The sequence below is a fragment of the Numenius arquata genome, chromosome 1, assembly GCF_964106895.1.
Source record: "Numenius arquata chromosome 1, bNumArq3.hap1.1, whole genome shotgun sequence".
Taxonomy (NCBI): Eukaryota; Metazoa; Chordata; class Aves; order Charadriiformes; family Scolopacidae; genus Numenius; species Numenius arquata.
This window is the reverse complement of record NC_133576.1, coordinates 24,480,930-24,503,183: the sequence shown is the minus strand read 5'-3', so window position 1 is coordinate 24,503,183 and position 22,254 is coordinate 24,480,930. Positions and strand designations below refer to the sequence as shown.

General features: G+C 35.8%; 1 protein-coding gene across 2 annotated transcripts in view; it reads right to left on the bottom strand.

The window, feature by feature from the left end:
- The window catches only part of EPHA6 (EPH receptor A6), a 507,751-nt gene that overhangs the window by 195,058 nt on the left and 290,439 nt on the right, over nucleotides 1-22,254 (bottom strand). The window lies entirely within an intron of this gene.

Sequence of the window (22,254 nt, the reverse complement as noted above, 5' to 3'; positions counted from 1 at the left end):
TCTCATCACTCTCATACTGCAGTAAGTCCCTTGCCATCTCCCCTTATCTTACTCTGTTCTCCAGCGTTTAATACTTTCACATCATTTTCATTTTCTTCCCCAACAACCCTCGATCTGTCATGCTCCATTCATGACACATGGGCATTCATTCCTGCATAATTATAACATGACAATCATTTAAGAGGTAGTGAAGAAAACCTACTAGCTAAAAACTGCTCTTAGAGAGACAATGTCAGCCTACAACATATATTTGGTTTCTTCTAGGCTGCTGCCAGTGGATCTGCCAGCACACGGTCTGGGAAGCATACCACTGTTCTGTGGGCTTGCATACTCCCCTGGGCAATGGAGCGTGTCCTGTGATGTACTGAATAGCAAGACAAGGGCTTTGGAAGTCTAATTCTACGTCCTGTGGTGATTGTTAATATTTTGTGGATCTCAAAGTCTATTAAAATCCATGTTTCCTATCTTTTTGAAGGGATGCAACCATCATCAGCTACACAGAAAGAGTGGAAAAGGGGAACAAGATGAGATCTATCCAAGCACTCTAAGACTACAGTCTTCCAGATTTTGCTCTACAATAAAATGCCAACGTGGTACTGATTCCACATTGCCCTTCAGCTGCTGAGGAAGAGGAGCACTGAAGAACCATGTGGTCCCAGAGTCAAGACAGGTCTATCATAATATCTTCTATTTCTACCCACTAGACTATACTTTGTTATTGCTATTATACCACTGTTGTATTTTCAGTGCTTTAATGCAAGACCCATTTTATGTGATGTCCATGAAGACATTTAACAAACCAGTGTCTCTAGAATTAAGGCTTCATTCTTGGTGGTGAACATCAGCACTTTCTATTGTGTCAGTAAGGTTTTTATGCACTGAGTTCAGATTGTTTTGCTTTGCTTCGCTTCATACCTCCTCTTACCTCTTTGGACATACAGCTGAAATGCTAACATATTCATGAGGCTGGACTAACATCTGCTATCCTCAGAGGAAATGTCCTATTGACCAAGAATGGCAGGACAGTGGGTGAGGTAAGCCTGTCCTCACTTGACTAAAGTCTTCAGGATACTTTTTTTCACAGGTAGAGTTGATTTCCATGCAAATTAAGTGAAATACGCAAAATTATTCATATTAAATCTGAATAAGGCACTAGGCACTTATAAACAGCTCTACAGTTCTGCAAAGGTCTTTATCTTTCTTGTCCAAGTCTAACTGGCCCAGTGCATTGGAAGCCTTCAGCAAAATGTCCTGTTGATGTTGTTCTTCATCCTCCCTCGAAATAGCCTCCTGGCAATGATTTGGGTTTTTTTTTGCTATTCAACTCTTTCTTCATTTTTATGTCTCTTCCAGATGCTGTTTCTATGCCAGGCTTCCTCTAGATTCTCACTATGAGAAAGGTAGTTTCTCAGTAACTATATATTCCTTAGCCACTTTCTAATTTCACTCTAAGTTTTGAATAATTTTTCACAGCAGAACTCTCTTGCAAACACACACACACTACATTTTGCTCTGTTCACATTTAGAAAGTTACTCTTCCTAACAGCTACTGGGGAAACTTGACAGCTTAGAGTCCATCCAGCTTAGAGGACATGACTTGCTTAGAAAGCCTTCTACTTATAACTGCATTTATAAAGCTATGAAATGCACCTTTCTCATAAGCCAACATCAAATTGTTCAGTTTCTAGCCAATGTTCACAAATGTAAAGGCTCGGGTGTAATTTCTTCAAAACCCCCTGAATTTATCCAGACTTTATATGGCCTATGTATTGTTTCATGGATGACTACCGTAGCACATTTTATAATGAGCAGGGAGATAGAACTTAGTTCTTTGCAGAACCTGAAATAAAAAGTTTCTGATCTGACAGGAACATGATTTTTCAGAACTAGGCTCTCTACCAATGATCTTGGTGACAGTACAACAGAGGGAACAGTATAACATTACTGTTTTAAAATTCATTTCATTAAATTTTGATCCAGTAGGAATTATGAGATGTTTTCACAAAAATAACTCATAGTGATCTTTTAATCTTTTGCTCTCCTTTCAGTACTTATGACTATATTAAAATGAACAAGCATTTGCAAGACAGATGCCACTTTAATAATGGACTAAAATTACATAAAAGTTGCAAAAAACATGAAAATATATGCATTGACTCTTCAGCAATTTTTAAAATCACTTGGTCTTTATGAATTCATTCACCTCCCTAAGTCAAGCATCAGAGAGCATGCATAGTGGAAGGAAAAGACAGGCTTCATATCACTGGGGTAGTCTGGGTCAGGATGTTTTGCCCCCAGTGCAGCTAAGAGCAATCAAAGGAGCTATTCAGGCTTCAAACACCCTGTGCCTGCTCAGTATTTCTGGCTGGCCAAGGAGCAGTGTGGCCACAGGGCTTCCAGGAGGAAGCACCTTAATAAAAAGGAGATTGCCAAAGGAGTTGTTCTGTTTACACCAGGCTGCAACATAAGGGAGAGAAGGAATGTCAGAAATCAGCCCTACTCTATTTATATTTGACAGATAGATGCCACTGGTGTTGGTCATTTGAGATTTGTCCCTTACAACTAAATCATCAAGGATACTGCTTTTGAGTGTGTTAAAAATAGTTTGTTACAAACATACATTCTGCTTTGGTTATACAAGCAGACAATGCTCTGAACTACAACGCTATGATTCACTGAGTATCAATCCTGCCCCATACCAACACCCCTAAAAAAAAATATATTTGCTTTGCACTTCTCAGCATTACTTTGTTTGAAGAAAAGCTGTACGCATGGATGGCTTGAAGAAATGTGTAAGACTTTGCAGAGCCTGTATCAGGTATCTGTAACATTTTTTAAAATAATGGTATATCAGTGAGGCTGTTCCTTGAGGAGATATTGAGTCTTATTCATTATTACAATGTATTTTCTGTACATACTTGCATTCATGCAGTATGAGATCTAGAAGACACCAGCTCAGAATAACAGTATTTTCCTTTGTCTTTACAAAACTGTATGAGTCTACACAAGACGAAAAGCAGTAAAGGATCTGGCCCTAATTTCCATGTGCTTTATTGCTACTTTTCCTTCTGGCTGAACCCAAGTGTAGCCGTAAGTACAGAACCTGAATCATTATCTATCAATTGAGAATATCCTTCAGTAACATTAGAGAGAGATTCAACTACCCCAAATGCCTTTTTCAGCAGTATGACTCCAGCTTATTCCCAGAAATAAGTGGTAGCAGTAAAGCAGTTTCAACAATACACATTCCTGCCTTAAAACTGTGTTCTTCCTTTAATATTAAGTAACCTGCCGTTAAAAACTTTCTAATTGTGTCTACTACTTAGAGGGCTGATATATCATGAAAACTCTTTTGCTGTCTCATCTAAGACTAATTCAATCAGTTTCAATCAATTCTGGTAATTGTGGTATACTGCATTCATCACAGATGTGTTTTTTTTTTTTCTCACAATCTTTTTGATGAGATGCTGAATTAGGATTCTCATGTCCAGCTTTTCTCTTCTCTCTTCACCATCTTGCCTAGAGCAATACCCCTCTGGCTATCATCTTGTTATATCAGGCCAGTAAGAATCTGAATAAGATAGTCTATAACAAATTCAGATACTGAAGAAATGTGTTTCTGATTGCTCAGTAGTTACTATTCTCTAATTAGTAGTGAGTCAATCCTAAAGTCGCCACGTGCAACTTCCTTCAACTGAGATATATATCCAAGCTTCTAATCACTGTGGGCCACTCAGTTCACATGAATATTTTCCATTAGTACAATGCACATAATTTAAGAACGTATGCTCTTCCCATTTCTGCTGTTTTCTCTCTCCTTCCTTTTCTAAAAACAATGGTGTGATAGCTCCTTCCTGGACTCTGCTGCACTTTGACCTTCTTTTGGGATCTTTTTCATGAGATCTCAATGTTAAGGGTGACAGTATTATTTCTCAGTATTGAGAGTAAACCTGTATTTTCTTATTGTCTCATTTGCGTAGGGAGAATACAGAGTGGTGCAGACTGAATGAGCACAAAGGATGGATCATCTCCTTTTCTATCCAAGCATGTTCTTGAAATCTCTTTTTCTCTGGCAATCTGCCCAGTGTACTTCTCCATCTTACTACTTTCTTAGCCTCTGATGTTCTAATTCTACTTTGCAACTGTGTATATGACATTGATACACTCTGAGGAGCTAGGTTATGAAAAATTGAGCTCCGAATTGCAGAAATATGCATATGGAAAATGATGCCTTCTCTCATGAAAGGCAGTAAACAAATTAGCCTACAATACCTCATAATTTTGTAACATTCCCATATGTCTGTAAAAGACATCCGTTGCACTAACATTTGCAATCTTTGTGTACATTATTAAGTTTTCTTTATTAGCTTCCATTTTAATTAAGTGAGAAAATGTTTTCATAAAAAACCTATTATTTCTTAAAGAGGATGGAAGCAGAAATTGCAACCTATGGAATATTCCCCCCTTTTTTTTTACTCTATGGAGAGGAGTGGGTACTACTGTTCATTTCAGTTTTCTATTAGCATCATTTTACATAAAAAACACCCTCAAAGGCCTGAAGCTCAATATACTACCCCAACCTGATAGCATCTTAATGTGCTTTTGTAATGGATTCAGGAACAGGTGGCTAATAAATTAACCAGAGGTATGCAATCTATTATTGACTGGCATCATTCCAACCACATAGCTCTCAAATGACAGCTTGTTTCATGTAAATTTTATTGTATTGAAGGTTCCATTTGTTACCAAGAAACTTCCTTATAAATGGAAAGAAAATGCAAATAGTATTTTCTGCTTTACATAGAATAATGCTTAAAAAAAAGGCAAGCAAACAATCTTTTCCTCTAGGCCTTTTAATCTGTAGGATGTTAACTAGCAAAGTAAATATGCTGAGAACGTAGTAGTTCGGTAACTGAACAGATAAAAAATTAATATAAAAAGCTAAGAGTTACCTGGTTCAGTGCTTTTTCACACTACTAAATAAAACAACTCTCTCTGAAGCAGATTAAGAAGCTCTGCTCTAGCAAAGCTCTCAATACCACAATATTATCTTCATTTTGCCATGTAATACTGTATAGATTACTGAGTACATTTAAAATCCCCTGTTACAGAGAGCCAAATGGCCTCTTTCTTACAAATCTCTGATCTCTTTTTGCCAACCATTTACCCATCCCTAAACAAGTAAGGCAAAGGCATTTCTTGTAAGTCTGTGCTGTCCTTCTTACTAGCTGTCTCATTTCCTTGTGGGTATAAAGCCATGAGCAGAATACTATTAGGGAAGTTATTCTGGGAAAAGAGATTCTTATTCACGAAGGACAGCCAAACTCTCTCCCTCCAGTTCCTACATCAGCTTGCAGGATATTTTCTTGCCGAAATTCCTGCAGGACTGTAGGAAGGGCATGAAATAGGCCACATTAGCTGTGCGTGTCCGTATCATGCACAAGGACTGAAGCCACAGAGTTTGAGTCTGATACATAAAATTTAAAAGGAATATAGGACTCAGTAAAACAGACATTCAGAAAAGCTGTGTATTTTCATGAGTAACAGGGAATTGAGTCTTACCTTGAAAATGATAGTAAAAGTGATTTAATTTTGTCTGGAGAGAAAATGAATTAGAAGTTTGTATTTCATGCATGTATCATATTACTTATCTATTGTTGATATGGGGTTTTTTTACATGTTACGATTGACATATGTATGTCAATATTCTGACTAATGTCAAAGGAGACAAAGGAATTGGTATATTCTTCCAGTAATACAGCTGAATAGATACCTTCTTCTGAATTGATGGTTTCCTTTGTTAATCCTTTCTACCTAACAATCTTGCCCCAACAAATCTGATGGACAGTGTACCAAAACCAATTCAAATATTTTCATAGGCAGACCTATCTTGTCCTTTACCCATTATTTTGTTATTTACTATTCTAATTCTGGATTTTGAAAAAAAAAAATATTTCTGCTATGAATTGCAGTTATTGATTCTTTATTTCTCTGTCTTTGCTTCATTGAGAAGCATATACGGAGAAGAAAATATTGACATTTATAAAATTTAAAAACTTGTTCATGAGGTTTAAATTAATATTTGAAAATTAAATAAAAAATAAAAACCACATGCTTCATTTTGTCTTTTTATGTGTATTCTGCAAGCGAATATCAGACATTGCTGTGAGAGACCTCAGAGAGTCTTTTGTAGCCTATGTAAGTATTACAGCTATTTGTCTTGAGAGTTGCTATACATAAGGGTTTGTCAGTTTGATGTTCAATAGAAACTTTTCCTGTCAACTACTGTCAGGCACAGGAGAGCTCATACTGATATCCATGGGATAAGCCACATGCCAGTCATGCTAACGTAAAGATTAACATCCAGAATGGTCAACTGCTGCCCAGCAACTATTCTGGCCTGCTGGCAGCTGATGGTTTTCTATATTTTCGGTTTGCTCTGGTATTTACCATATACATACACAGACATAATGACAAAAGCTGGCCTGTTGTCATTTGTCTTCTTTCTGCACAACCCTCCTGGGAGGCTCACTGAGGAATTAAGGCGAGGTGATGACTGCAACAACAGTTTGGTCACAGGCACAAAGGAAACCACCCGGAGACATTTTCACTGAAGTGTAATGCTGAATGCAATACCACAGAGAGATATAAACCTGTCAAATACTTGGTCTGGACTTTCACTAAGCAAATATCTTCACATCATACATAAAAAAGAAAAAAATAATCCAAAATTAGTAATGAAATTTGCCAATATAATCCCATTAAATAAAAAAAAGGAATGCTGTAGCATATTGTTTCATAAGATAGCACATTTATTCTTACAAACATTTTATCATTCATGAGTCTGAGTTCTGTGGGAACAGGAAACATTATTTGCCAAAGATCAGTTTTTCTATTTTGACCTCTTTGAATTCAAACAAAATGCAATAATAAAAGATAGCTAATGGCTTTGTATGTATGGAACCTGTAAGGAAATATCAATAAAGCATAACGGAGTTTCAAGTGCCCTAGGGGAAGCCAGCTGCATATATTAGAGATAGATAACTTCCATGTTAGAACAGTAATACATCGACTGAAACACCTGTTTTTTAACTAGTGTTCAGAAGTTCTGTGTTGTGCCAGTATATCCTTACATTTGGGATAATAAGTTTGCAGAGGTGGTGGTAGTTATTTAGAATACACTACAGAATAGAGCATTTTAAATAAAAGCAACGAAACTGTCAGCAACTTGCCTGTTCTTGCTCATCAGTTTAATTGCATTTGGGATCTACTACAATGTCTTTACACCAGTGCACCTTCTCCTTACAAACACAGAGTCTGTCTCAGAGAAGCACAAGAAGCTCTGGGAAATTACACCCAGTCCAGGACATCTTGCATCTCTGAAAATCACATTTACTTTCTGCCTAATTTCTATCATAAAGTTTATCCTTTCTCAGATTGATATTAATCACATGATACTGCCTGAGCAGGATCAGGGCCCTGTCATGCAAAGGAGTTTAGCACAGGCTGACAGGGTTCCATTTAACCTTCATAAATAATGTAGAGAAAACTTCAGCCAACCTTTTTCACTTTCCTGACTTTCCTCACATCTTTTGTTATTCTTTTGTATTCCTTTATATTCTAATCACAGTTTATTTTTGCATTAAGTTGAGATGCAGTGTATTTCCTGTCATCTTTCCTGTCATTTGTTTACTGGGTGACAATATCAAGCCAGGTATTAATAAGGATCAACTTGCTAAAGAGATATTAATGCTGCCAGCTTCCCTAACATTTGTTTAGGAATGCTTTTGGTGTGTGAGTTTAGGCTTATTCTGCAGAATTCCTGAAAATGTCACCTTACTTATGAGCACTTTTTATTTTACATAGATGAAATTAATCTTAAATTTCATAAAGGCATTTCATTTGCAATTTTGTTGTTTTAATTCAGCTTAGAAACTAAATCTTGTTTCGTAACTTCTAGCTTGTTTCATTTTTAGAAAACCTACTATGGCAAGTCATTTCATCAGGAAAGTACAATACTAAATATTGTCCAACAAATATGTTGATGTAATGATCTAAAAATTGTACAGTTGTACAAACAGTAGGATTTACTGCCCAATCTGTAATTAACTTGAAAGTTCTTTATCCCAAAGAAGATGTCTCTATTTTATTCTTATTCTTATATTCAGAAGAGACGAATGATAAAATGGTCAGTTGTTATCAATTTGATTATTCTGCTGTTCTGTTCCATCATTTGTCCCTTTGAGCGAAGAAATATAGACCCCGCCTATCATCTTGCTGAAATGAAATACCCCCAAAACAAAATCAGGGCAAATGGTAGGGTGGTAACAATCTTACCAGCTCATGCAATCACAACTGTCTGCTTTACATTTCCCTTTTCCCTTCCCCTTTTTACAATTCCTTATTTATTTGCTCCTCATTTTTCAGACCCTAAATTGTGCCTTCATGAACTCTCTGTTTACCAAGGATTCTCTTCATTTGCTGATGCTGTTCTTCTGTACAGGAACTTCTATCCTTATTCTGGGTCACTGGGTGCTAACACGGTAAGAATAGATATTCACAAATGTTGTATAAAACAGTTGGTAAATTTATCAGATAGCATTATTGCTACATTTATCAGGTTGATATTTAAATTATCTTAGTAATTTTCAGTACAGTGTCATCAGAAAATTTCTAGCTGCAAACAGTTCGGGTGAAAATGCAGAAAACAGTACGGAATAGATTTAAGAAATAGTTAAAATAATAGGATGAAGTAAAAATTATTGCATTATTTTTATGCAAGTGAGGAATTCCTTATTCTGAAACCCATTTACACAAAAATCAAATAGTGATAGACTACTTGTCTCGTAACTTGATAAATCACTTCTAAAATACTAAAGTACTGCAAAGTACCCTACCACTATGGGCTATTTCTACCCTACTGTGATGAATTGGCACCTCAGGCAGCTGTGTTCCTTTTTTTTGTGTAATATCAGCAGTGAAAGAAATAGAAGAACCATTAAAAAAAAAAAAAGCCTTTTCAGCAGGTCATGTAGATATGCTCCAATAGCATACAATTAAAGAGTGGAAAATAAAAAAAAACAAAAGGAAGAGGAATAGGGTATGATAAGTAAAGAGGTTAGAAAAGTAAAAAAAAAAAAAGCTTACATAAGCAAAAAAACTATTAAAAAATGTAGCCCTGCTGTCTAGGCAAAAGGCTGGACAGAGTGGTCTTGCTTATGGAGTATTTTGTGGTTTACTGTATGATCCCACAGTGGTTTCGATTACATGTGCAGGCACTCACGTAACCTTCTGGGTTTGAACTGTTCCAGACAGTGAGCAAGACCTTCTCAAACAAACTGTCTCCAACTCTGGAAGTCACATACACCTTCAGTCTCTAAGGCCTAACTTTTACTATGAATTTTTATGACAGCGAGCAGGTTCCTGTCTAAGCCTCTGAGAATCATAAACGTTATGAACGTTTTTAAGTCTACTGCAAATAATAGAGGGCGATGTGAAGATTTTTATAGAATAAAGGAATACTTGTCTTTACAGAAGGGAAGTCTAAAGTTCTATTTCTGTGGCAGTGAGGATTTCATAGTGCTTCCTAATGATTGTTACATGCCCACATTATCTCAATTAGCTTCCAAAGTGACCTAAACCCCTCTGAAGTCACTGCCGACAGTCAGATGCAGGAACGGGAGGATCCCATCCATCCTGGGCAACAAGGGTGCCATGGGCAGAAGTATCACACAGCCCTGTGTACAGATCTGTGAAATGCCATTGGAAACTGACTGATGTTTTCATCCTAAATATTCCTGCAGCACATTACAGAGCTTAATCCCTGCAACAGTGGAAATCATTGAAGAAAAGAGTCAGACTTTTTTTTACACTTCTAATATTTTTATGTGGCCATATGAAATAATAGCAATTCAATTGTCACTAGCTAAGGGTAAATGTTTATCAAATACAACTAAAGCAGGCTGGATGTTGATATATAAACAAAAAGAAGTTATAAAGCAAAAAAACATTTTGAAAGAGACAAAACCTACTAACCACTCTGAAATATATGATTTTTACTTTTTACTTCCGATGATGATCATGTAACTGGTAAATAGTTCTTGAATTTTCCTCTCAATTATCTGGTATTGATAACTGTCAAAAAAAAATATTACTGAATAAAGGGGATAATTGATTTGATCTGGGGTACCATATTTGTCCTGTTAAGTTGAAAAAAAGAGTAAAAAATAGACTCATGAGTAAAAATACATTAATACAATTCTCATCACTATCAGTCAGCAAGGTCCTTGAAATCACAAAGTTCAGAACTTTCAGAAGAGGAATGATTACTTTATAACTAAAATTATCTCTGTTGAGGATTTTTACTATCACGAGAAATTTACTTTTGTTAATCTTAGATACACAGTGCATATCAGGAGAAATTTCCAGAAGGAAAGATATGTTTCTTCATTTGTCAGCATAGGCAGGACCCAATGCCACAGGAAATTCTAAAAAAAAATTCCGTGGCCTGTCTTTAAGGGCAGCAAAAGGCAAAATCCTCCCTGACTTCAGCAGTGACTGGATCCATATAGTCTCATTGTATGCTGTCAGTTATCTTTTTTTCTCTGCATTTCTAAAAACATTTCCAAAGTTACTCTTTGAGAATCAATCCATAATATTAAAAAGAAAAAAACCCAACCTAGTATAAATCAATCATCTTGTATCTTTTGCTTAGTTAATGACTGGCACTAAAAGGTTTCATAATTGCTAAAAATGAGAACCCTTTATTAGGGAATGATGTAAAATCTCTATAAACAAAGAACAGAACCATGACAGGGTATAGCTATGGCTAATGTCACATTAGTTTTTTAACAGCAAATATGTTTAGCAATTTATTTATCAGACAGAAATCTGAGTCCCTATTATTGGCATTTGACATAAATCACTGGCTATAGTATACAGAGCTTCTCAGACCCATCATTTACAAAAAAATGCAATTTTAAATGGACCCTCAATCATGTCTAACACCTAATTATCTTGTCTAAGTGGTTTTGCCAGGCAAGGAAGACAAACAATTAGTATGAAGGGTGGTGAATTAGAAAGTTCAAAAACTGATTTATTTTGAAGAAAGAATAAAGCTTTGATTCCTACCTGTATGCTTACGTTAAACCTATGGTTTAGATATTTTTTTTTAATACTCAATTAGTATCATTTTTTCAATATTCATTATGGCCAGTAAGATGAAAAATCAATTAGTCATGCAACTATGCTCAGGAGACTTAAGTGGTGATGAGCTGGGAAATCATGAAAAACCATGAAAATGCTGTAGTTTACACAGGCAGAAACGTTGAAGGCTTTCCATATTTACTTGTGCTGTGAGATATAAACTGAACTTGTATACCCTCTAAAAATGATTTTTTTTTTTTTAATAGGTAAAGCTTGAATACTTTCCTACTTCTATATCCTTTTCATATAATTACCCACTTCTAAAATCTTATGGGGTTTCAACTGTTTAACAGTTTGCTGCCTTTCTCAGCCCACAGCTCCCTGCTTTTTCCAAAGTGTGCATTTTGACACATGTATTTGTTATAGCCCTGTTTTTAAACTTTAGAAAAGAATATCTAAGCATACAAAGCTTAAAGAAAATCAATTGTAGCCTTCATTTCTTTGTGGAAAAACGGAACTAGTAGCGAGGAGTGAGAAGGCTTGTACCTAAAATTTCCTCACCGGCACATTTGTCTGAATCAATCATATTTCAGAGCACATTTCTGACTAGTTACGTTGCAAATGCCAATAGAAGTACATGTCTCCAGTCACTCCATTCCATCCCTCAAACTTCAATGCTTTTGCCTTTAGGCACACAGGACCTTAATTAAATACACTGCAGTGAAAGTGATGAAGCCTGAACAGGCATACTGCTTTATTAGCCAGACAGCTGACCGCTTTACGTTTAGAATAAAGGTGTATCTTCACATTATTTTATATGTGCTCCAATTACAAGAAACACTCAATTCATCAGAAAATTGTATAATTGGACTCCAGGCTTTAATATTATATATTACTGAAAACAGAAAAGCCATTTCTTAGGACAAGAACTGTTTCAAATGACTGAAATTGTTTCAGATATCGCTAGAATTATTTAAGTTCAGAAGTAAATAAATCCTTGACACGTCTCATTGCAGACATGAACACAAAGTCTAAAGGCTATGGCTAAATTATAGCATGACCATTCCTAACACCCCAGCAGCGCTCGAACACTCTGCTGGGGTCCCACTGGGGAGCAGTTATATGGCAGCCCGTCAGTGGGAATTTTATGCTGAACTAGAATACAGTATTTGTGTGGTGTGCATGCTCAGGTAACAGACAGAAGCACTTAAGACAATGCTATTGCATTTGGGGTAGCCTGAACAGCTCATTTGATGGTCTAGAAAGTGTTCACTTAAACGACCCCCAAATATTGGTTGCCCCACTTCCAAGCACGCTGGCAGAAGTCCAGGGCCACTGCCTACAGGAGACCTTGTGAGCTGTTGCTCTGGGGCCAGAAGGAAGCACTTCTTGACATCCTTGCAAAGCAGAAAGCACTGAGATGCTGGTGAAAGGGTGACTGCTGAGGAGGATCTCACTAGTTTTAGGGGAGGAGAAGAGAGACCAAACCTTCATCTCCTTGCACAAGCACCAGCAGCAGCAGCAGCAGCAGATCACAGTGCTCTTTCAGTACCTCATTTCATTTCAGAGCTTTGAAGGTACACTTAGAAGATATACACAACCACCTCCCAACAAACAACTGCCAGTTAATGAATGAAGTTAATATTATATATGAGAGTCATAACCAGTACTTCAGAAGAGAACTACTGCAAGTAAATTGAATTTTAAAAAAATTTAGTAGATTTTCAGAAAATAACACATTTTCAGTTTGCACAGCAGAAACTAGTAAACCACTGTGTAAGTTTATATCCAGTAAACAGCAACCGAGACAGTAAAACCAATAGGAAATGCTGTTTCTCATGATTCTTGCAGCAAGAAATATGTCTTTTACATTTAGGAGATATTTGACATGTTGTGCAAACATCATAAAGTATTTTTTAAGAATTATAAAGGTAGTAATTTGTACAGGATTATTCTTCTTATCCCCAATTGCTTTTTTGTCCTCTCATTGGTTGGACTCGATGATCTCAAAGGTCCCTTCCAACCAAGAAGGTTCTGTGATTGGTGAGGCAATTAAAATTTTAAATAAAAATTGAATGAATGCTGGTGAGCATTAATGCAGAACACATGAAGATGGAAACCTGTAGCAATCTGCTCTAGCAACCAAAATTGTGTTTTACAGGCAAGAAAAGGTCTCTTTCTGAAGTGACCTAGCCTCTAATCCTTCTAAAGAATACAGGCCGATACAAGTAACAAGCTCAGCCAAAGAACTAAATAAATGCCTGTACAACACATTCCCAACTAGGATCTAGCAACTGCAATAAAATGTTCTTTTAAAATATTGTCTTGAAATGGAAACTTGATTCCTGACCTGAATTGAAGAATTCCATCAACAATAAGGTTAGCATCTCACAACGTGATGGGAAAAAGTATAACTTAACTAAGAATTCCTCTCTTTTCCTTTAACACTCAAGCCCTTGACTGTTCATAAGGATCATAGGAGGGATGGTGATACTTAAAATAATAGTAGTAGTAGCAGTAGTAGTAATAAAAAGAATAAAGTAACAACTGATGTGCTGCATTCCGACTACTGAGGGTTTTGTGACTGAGTCACAAATTGGAGATCCTACTCACAACTTATCTGAGCCCTAGAGGTCCAGAAAGCATCATGAAAATGCCAAGACTGTCAGAACTGTCTCAATGTCCACTCCGTAGCATATGCGAAAACCAAAATGTCTTTAGCTCTTTGCTGTTTGGGGTATTTCTATTTCTGCTCTGTGATTAGAAATATAAAGATGTCATTTGCTGTTTTCCCTGGCTGCATCCATTCTCACAGTGTTGTTTCCAGAGCTTCAAGGCACCCAACAAGTGACTCCCGTGTATTTCAAGAGTACGGAAAATAGGCTCTGATAATTTCCAAGCCTTCAGCTTTTGGCTCTAATAATTTCACTTGCCTATTCACACATAACTTGCATATGCAGAAAGCTTCAGAACTTAATAAAGGCATGGATTTGGTGGTGAGGAAAGGGAGTGCCTTACCAGCTCTGCTTCATGAAGTTCTCTGTTTATCTGCAGTATAGCAAAAAGATAAGATTTCCCTATTTGCATTAGTATGTTCTTAAGCATTAGCTCTGCCCTGAGGAGTAACTGTTTTCAGAACCTATGCAGTTGTGGGATTTCACCTTGTTTTTCAACTGGTGACAAGCATAAGAAAATATTTGTGTATGAGAGCAGAAACTGAGACCATTGTTGAGAGAAAAACGTACCCTGGTTTAACATAAATCACTTTTAAATATGGCTTTCTGAAAGGATAGCAAATATAATGCAGAAGGATTTTTTTTTTCTCTAGATTACAAATGACTTATTTCAACTGAATTTAAAGCAATTCGTAATTAACTTAAGTTAATCCAAACCAAGTTCATCTACACATTGTCATGGTTGAGTATCAGACGAAAATTAATTTTGGCAGAACAAAGGTTATGTTGAAGATGCCAGATCTTCCAGAAATGACCATGTCCAATTTTTCAGGTGACTTCAGAGTAGAATAATATTTGCTGCCCAGAGTATAGAAATGTGAGGCTTTGACTGATAAAAAGTCAGAGGGTATGCAGAAATCTTGGCTTCCAGATCAATGCACAACCCTCTCCAGTACAGTGACTGTGCGAGAGGGGGTCTCTCCCTTCCCCTTTTCCCTGAGGTCTGACATGACATGACAGATCTGTCACCTACATGACTATGAGGCATGCCATCCAGTAGGTTTACTGCGATGTTGATTTAACAGCGATTGAAAAGCAAAACTCAATTTGTAAGAGCTTTCGTGATTCCTCCGTACCCATCAAACATTAGACAAAAATCTATGCCGAAATCTGTTCTGTCCTAGGGAGGAGTGGCATCAGCCTTCTGCAACAGCAGTTTGTGGGACCACGCTGTCTGCCCATCATCTGCCCTCTTTTTGCTAGCTCTTCACAAACAACTTTGGAGCCAACCAGACAAATTTAGAGAAGTCCAAAATATATATTTCTGTATCTTTCATGAGAATCTATATCTGCATAAAGACAGACCTAACAATAAATATGTAACTGTGAACTAGTTGCGGCAATTATCGCCAATATTCCAGCCAAATCAGTAGGAGAAGCAGGAAAAATCCCCAAGCACAAATTCGAAGGAAATGAAATCATACTGGTCCTCCTACTCATATTACAAATCATTTTGTCTTAAAGAAAAAAAAATTAAAGGTATTTTTACAAAAACATAGGGATAGCATCTATTAAGAAGAAGTGAAAGGCTGAAATTAGGTAGGTCTGACTCTGCATAAAGACTTTATAAATGTCTTAATTTATTGCTTTCCTATATCCAGTCAACAATATCACTGGATATGAGAAAAAGTAATTTGTAAAACTTATTAAAAAAGAAAACCAGAATTTATTAAATTAACAAAGTTCAGATTAAAGGCCTGTACTTTTGAAGGGACAGTACAAGGATAATTAAAATTTCCAGAGATAAATTAAGCGGAACCAATTTTATTAAGCAGCATCATGTTTTTTATAACTGAGATGAGATTTCAGTTACCAGCAAAAAAAGAAAATATTGTGATTTTTGACATAAGTGTTAAGTCTTTAAAAAGACACGACACCTAGCTGATGCCTCACTTCTAAATGAATGCAGAGTAGTTAAATATCTTTGCTAAAAAGCATGCTGGTAAATGGTTACACATAGACCTTCACTGAAAAAGCCATAGCAGAATCTATGATAGCATCAGAGTATGTAAGGATAATGTATTTCTAAACATGTTTCTTTCAAAAAATAATGGTTTATATAGGGCTACTCAGGCATATCAAGAGGAGCAATATCGGCAGCAATCAAACGCCTGAAACCCATTCATTTAGACAACAATTAAACACTTACTTTTGAACTGCAAGATATACTGACTACAAACTGCCCTTTTCACATTCTCTAACGTTTGCAGGACTAAAATAAATTAATTGCCAACTGAGATAAGTGCATGATAGGAGGTTTTACATTGCCAAACTCCTGAATATGTTAATGTACTGCATCAGTAACTCCTCTGCAGATCAAACCAGGGACCTCCAATCCACTATTCTGTCAAGGGAGTGACAGGCTGTACTTAGCTGGCTCATCTAAGCGAGCTTGCAGGATATTTTCTAATGTTGAATACAGTATTTTTTACTCATTCAGCAAGCACTAACTGGACTAAACTCTTTTTCAGATAATTGTAAATCTTCAGGCAGGAATCTGCCCATAGCCAATAGATACTACCACCAAAGGGGTACACAGAGTCTCCACTGTTCCCAAAAGACGTAATGAGTTATTGAGCATATTTTTACCATATTTTATAGCAGAATTTTCTGAAAAAATAAAAAAAAAGATTTCTCAGATTTTATCTAAGTGAATTTATAGAACTTTAATAATTCCATTAAAAAATTATACTTCAAAACGGTGATTTTAAATGCTGCAAATGGACTACTGAATTTCAGATCGTGCTAACTGTCCATCCAGGCTTATTCTAAATAGAAAAGTTGTAAAAAGAATCAAATCTTTTATGATTTCAGTGGTAAATCTTCAGTCTCAATGCTAAAAATCTCAAACAGTTGCCAAATGAACAAGACTGCAAACATGCACTAGTATTTGCATGATTCTCTAGTAAGCTCATGCACAACTACATGAGCTTCAGTGAACTGCACAAAGATTGCAAACTTCCTTTCAAGGTCAGAAGGTCCCCTGTTCTAGCCCTAACATTAGGGTTCAGTTAATACCCACAATACATAGACAGGTATTACAAGACACCGGAGTTTAAATAGAGCAGAAAGCTGTCCTTCCAAAATCCAGTCAGAAGTTACAGCTTTCTATGCAACCCATACACACGGCTTAGGTGTTTTTTCTTTCGGTACTCAATTTCTTCTAAGCATTCAGTTCTGGTCCATCAGTTGTTCTGTCTTTACTATCTAGTATCTTGCAACATTTATTCTGCTGCAAGGCAAGTTTTAGTTCACAGAATCACACAGAATCTTCTTGGTTGGAAGGGACCTTTGAGATCATCGAGTCCAACCAACAAAAAAACCAAACAAACCAAAAAAATCCACAAGAAGAGGTTTCCAAATTAGAAGACTATCTCTCTGGTCATGTTATGAGACTAATACAATTATTTTAACAGTTTACTAAAATATAACTCTTGGTTTGAGGCTCTACAACAAAAAGTGTGACTTGAACAAATGTTTATGGTTGAATCTTAAAGTTTTGAAAATGTGTATGGTAGCAATATTGGAAAATCATTAACTATATAAGCAGAATGACATAGCACAGTAACAAATTTTGATTAAAACTGTACAGCTCTCTCCAGAATAAATAGGGCTTGCACAGTGACAGATTGAGAGTACACAGCAACTAGCTCACTTCATGATTAGCAAGACTTAAAATTGCAGAGGATACTGAAAGTATGCTGTGCGTTCATGTCGCTCTCTGATGTTCAAAAGCAATTTTTACCTTTAATGCTATTCTCTCTAGGAATAAGTAAGGTGGCAATCTTCTGATGACAACTGGTGGTGTATGTATGTATGTATGAATGTCTGTATTACCAGTCACTCCTAGGCAGAGCAACACCCAGAACTTTGCAGTGGGAAAAGAAATCGCGCATGAGGCCAGAAGGGAAATGCAAGGGTATAAAAGGGAGTGCTGAGCAAGCTGCTTGGTAACAAGGAAAACAAAGAGCTCAGTTTAGTACTCTTATTTATACTTTCACCTTTGCACTGAGAACTCTATATTAACTCATATTAAATGTTCAACTTCAAATACTTACGTCTTTGGTTTAAGAGTTAAAGACTCATTTGCATTGACTTCAGCTTTTGTAGCTTTTTTAAAAATACTTTTTTCACCTGAGGCAAACGGATAAATACTTCATCCATTTATATACTACCAAGGACATTTTCATAGTACTTGTGAGTAACAAATGTGTTGCTAGAAAGAACAAATAACCGATTAGTTGTGAAATAGTCCCACTAATAATGAAACTAGCATTAAGTCCGAAACTTTAGAAATGGGAAACTGTTGTCCAGTGAATTCCTGAATATTGATGTGTCCACTTTTATATATGTGCATAGTGGACATAAAGTAAAATAAATGAGATACTAGTTAAGGAGATATAAGATTTACAGCTCTGCCTGGTCTTTAAGGTCACACTCTCTTAAAGGGTAATTGTTCATCCTGGCACTTGCTGCCACTAAAACAGTTGACAGCAACTCTAATATCTAGTCTGTAGTGATAGAGATATATGTACCTAACTCCCAACAACCTACAACCTAGGTACAAGAATGTCTCATGCATCATTCAATTTTCTCTTACGTTTTTAAGCTGGCAAACACATTCTCAAAGAAAAGTCACCTTCACATACACACAGCTACTGCCACAGATATACACACCCAGAGCAAATGCCCACTTTTTCAATCAGACTAATTTTTATTAGTGTTTCTTTATTTTTTGATATGACAAATGGGATCGCTGCTAAGTAAAAAAATTGTTTTATGATGCCTTTTCCAATCAGCATCATTGTTTTTATTCCAAGCTAGCAATTAATTTCCTGCCTAATTTGTCACACTTAATTTAAAATGGAGCGTGCAGCAATATTTGAAGCTGCAGTCATGGCATTTGTGTTTGGCTGAGGTAGTGGTCACTAGCAGTCTCAATTCATCACTTTTAATTTAAACTCCCATGCCAATGATTTTCATTCTTAAAGCTATGACTGGCACTTACGGATTTCAAAATCAAAGGGAAAATAAACCACACTTAAGAATTCAACAACTCAGATCAATGAAAATCTGTTTTACTTCTGAGTGTGCTCCAGTTAAATCCCAGCTGCCTGACAGAAAGAATTTAATGTTTCCAACAGTTCTTTTCCCACTTAAATACTCAGAATAACTTTTTATTGCAGCAGTAAGCCACTACTTGGTGCACAGAAGTGGACTATCGATGTTACGTTCTCAGGAAATATTGCAAAGCAAGTAAAGGTGAGTGTATCAACCTAAAGAAGCGTGTGGTAATAGCCAAATAGCAGTCCCTGGACTGCTTGATTGTTGCTAGTGTATATTCTCTTTTTTAAAACAATTGATACTAGGTATTATTTCACTGTTAGAAGTTCATAGCAAAAGCTTAAGAGAAATAAGTAAACAAAAAGACACATGTCATTAAATTTACTACTGTGAAATAAATGTCAGTTATGTTTTCTAAACTTTTTTGAAGGGGAATAATTTGGGTTATTTGGTCCAATATCTCACAACTAGCAGTTAATTTAAGTTGGAATTCTTTTATATGCCTTTAAGAAGTTAAATAGATAGGTACATATTTTATACTATTATTATTTGCTAAAATATTTACTGACATATATACATTTCTTAACAAATAAAGACTACATAGAGCCATCCACATATGCCTGTGTATAGCATTGGCATAAACCCACTCACCCACCCATGTCAGAAAAACAGAGAGTGAAGGAGAGAAACAGAAGTCCACATATTATTCCATACCCCTCTTTATCACAGAATAAGAAACAACCTACCATTCTTGTTCTATAGAAACTAGGAAGTAAATTAAAAATGTTTAAAAAGACTTCATTTGGATATTTTGGGGGAATGTTTTTGCTTGGTTTTGGCTGGGGTTTTTTTGTTGGTTTTTTTTTTTTTTTTTTTTTTTTTTTTTACTAGCCTTTTCTCAACCAGAGTTTTCCATCCAGAAAGAGACTTACAATTTTTAAAATCTTTAATAATCTTTTGGGGAATTGATATTTTTTGTTTTGAGATCATTAGTGTCATCCTAACACGGAAGCTTTTCCCACATTTTAGCTGTCAAATAGCCAAAGATGATTTGAGGGCAATTCTCTCTTTTATTAGACAGAGAACACATGCACTCAAAGATAAGGATGATGCAGAATAACATCGACATGTTATCATGCAGACTTGACCAAAACCATGTAGGCCATTAGATTGTACAGTAAAACATAAAACCTGATTCTGAATTAAGGTTTCTTGAAAAACTTTCCAATGATTTAATTTTGGAACCTCAACTTTTTAATGAAGATTTCGGTAGCAACTTGGGTGTATGAATTTCATATTTGGTTTTTTATAGCTACATAAAAATAATTTCTCAAAGAAATGAATACATTATTTTTCATAAAAATTGCAGTGAAAGTCACAAAAAGTAAAACAATCTCTATTAAAATCTGGAGTACTTGTATTACTGCCAACAAATCAGTGCTATTCTTGTTTCCTGTTGCAAATACTGTAATTCTTACAAGGACTATCTCAGGCTTTAACTCAGAATAATCTTTTCATGCTTTAAAGTCCAAACAATATACTGTAATAACATTTATCCGTACTAAATCTTTTTATATTTAATCGTTGTAAAGGTATCTAAACAAACTCAATAGACAAGCAGAAATTTCTAAGTAGAAAAAGAATAAGAAAGCAAAAACCCTAAAATCTATAAACTGATTTTTTAATGCTTTAGGAAACAGAAAAATTTGGTCCAAACACTAGCCACCTAGTAACTAGGCTAAGAGTGTAAAGCTCGCAGTTTTGGGTGTTTCACCTTATATCAAGAGATTAGAAGTAATTGTATAACACATCGCGCTTAAATCATTTACTTTCACAGTTACTCCGCACTTAGTGTTCGAGATAATATGTGACCCCACATCCTTCAGAAATAAATGTTACAATTCCAGTGAATTTCATTGTTTAAGAAAGGACTAGGTTTGGTTTGTAAAACAAGCCAGTTTCCATTAAGCACCTCAGTGATGGGGCAGTATTTCCAAAGGTGCTCAGTGAACCGCAGCTCTCGGCTCTTCACTTTCACTGAGATGTTTAATGAGACCCAAGTTCCCTGGAAAACCTGTTCAGAAAACATGCACACACTTTCCTTACTCTCTGTGCGTACCCTCACTTGCTGGAGCGCTCAGAGTGTATATCGGTAACTGTGAAAGAGGTACCCAACTTCTTGTGGTTAAGTTCTTTATTTTCTACAGAATTTTCTACAATTCTTGTCATATCACGACATAATCCACAATACTCCACCGAGGAAATAGATTGTACATATATCAGGTACTTAAAATGTTTACCTGTCACTGCAAAAACTTAAACAGAAAGGTGGGAAGACAATTTAAATATAAAGTAACAGAGACAGTAAGGAATGGAGTGCCTCTCACCTGTGAACTTTTTTGGAAGTGTTGGATAGTTTCAATGAAAGTGTAGTTTTAGTGTTACATAAAAATGTAGCTCATTTATCTAGCTGGTAAATATGAAAATATTACAAAATTATTAAACTATTTCAACAAAGTAAATTGATATTTTCTTACAGCAAACAAAAAGACTAACACATTAACATGTATTTAGTATTAGACTAATGAATCAGTGGCAAATCATTATTTTCACACTATTTATACATATATTGAAAGACAGGTTTTTATAATATATAGATGCATATAGACATAAAACTATATATAGTAAATATTTTGCATTTTTTATCCTTTAAATTATATTTAATTATAAAAGAAATTCCAGATTGAGATTTTAATTAATTGCAATCTTCCATCAACTGAGAGACTTAATAGTGACTTGCTCATAAAAACTGACATATATTCCACCCACTCAAATAATTTTTGAAGATGTTAGTCTTATTCTCCCTAAAACTGCATGAGAAAGCCACATTTTTAATGTCTGACAATATAACCATCATCTTAAAACGGAAAAATGGAAAAATTAAGAATATTTTATTCACACTGCTGCTTAAAAGAGCTTAGATTTATTATGTTTATGAGAATGTAAAGTTACCTAGAAAGTTTAACCAGAATGCTACTGTATATACACGTGGAAAAGCAAGATCCGAATGGATTTTTTTTTGCGTTTTGGAATTGTTCTCCACCCAGTCTTGCAGCTAATATCTTGGGTGCTTACCTAGAAATGTGAGGCCATCTTTATGAACCAGTCATGTCACAGATTAATGGTTATAACAGAAAAGCAAGCATTTTAAAGGGGAAGAAAATGAAGTAAATGTTATGTTAGATTACTTGGAAAACAGACAAAGATCCCCTGCAATATGTCCCTGAACCTGCACAGAACTTCCCTGTTA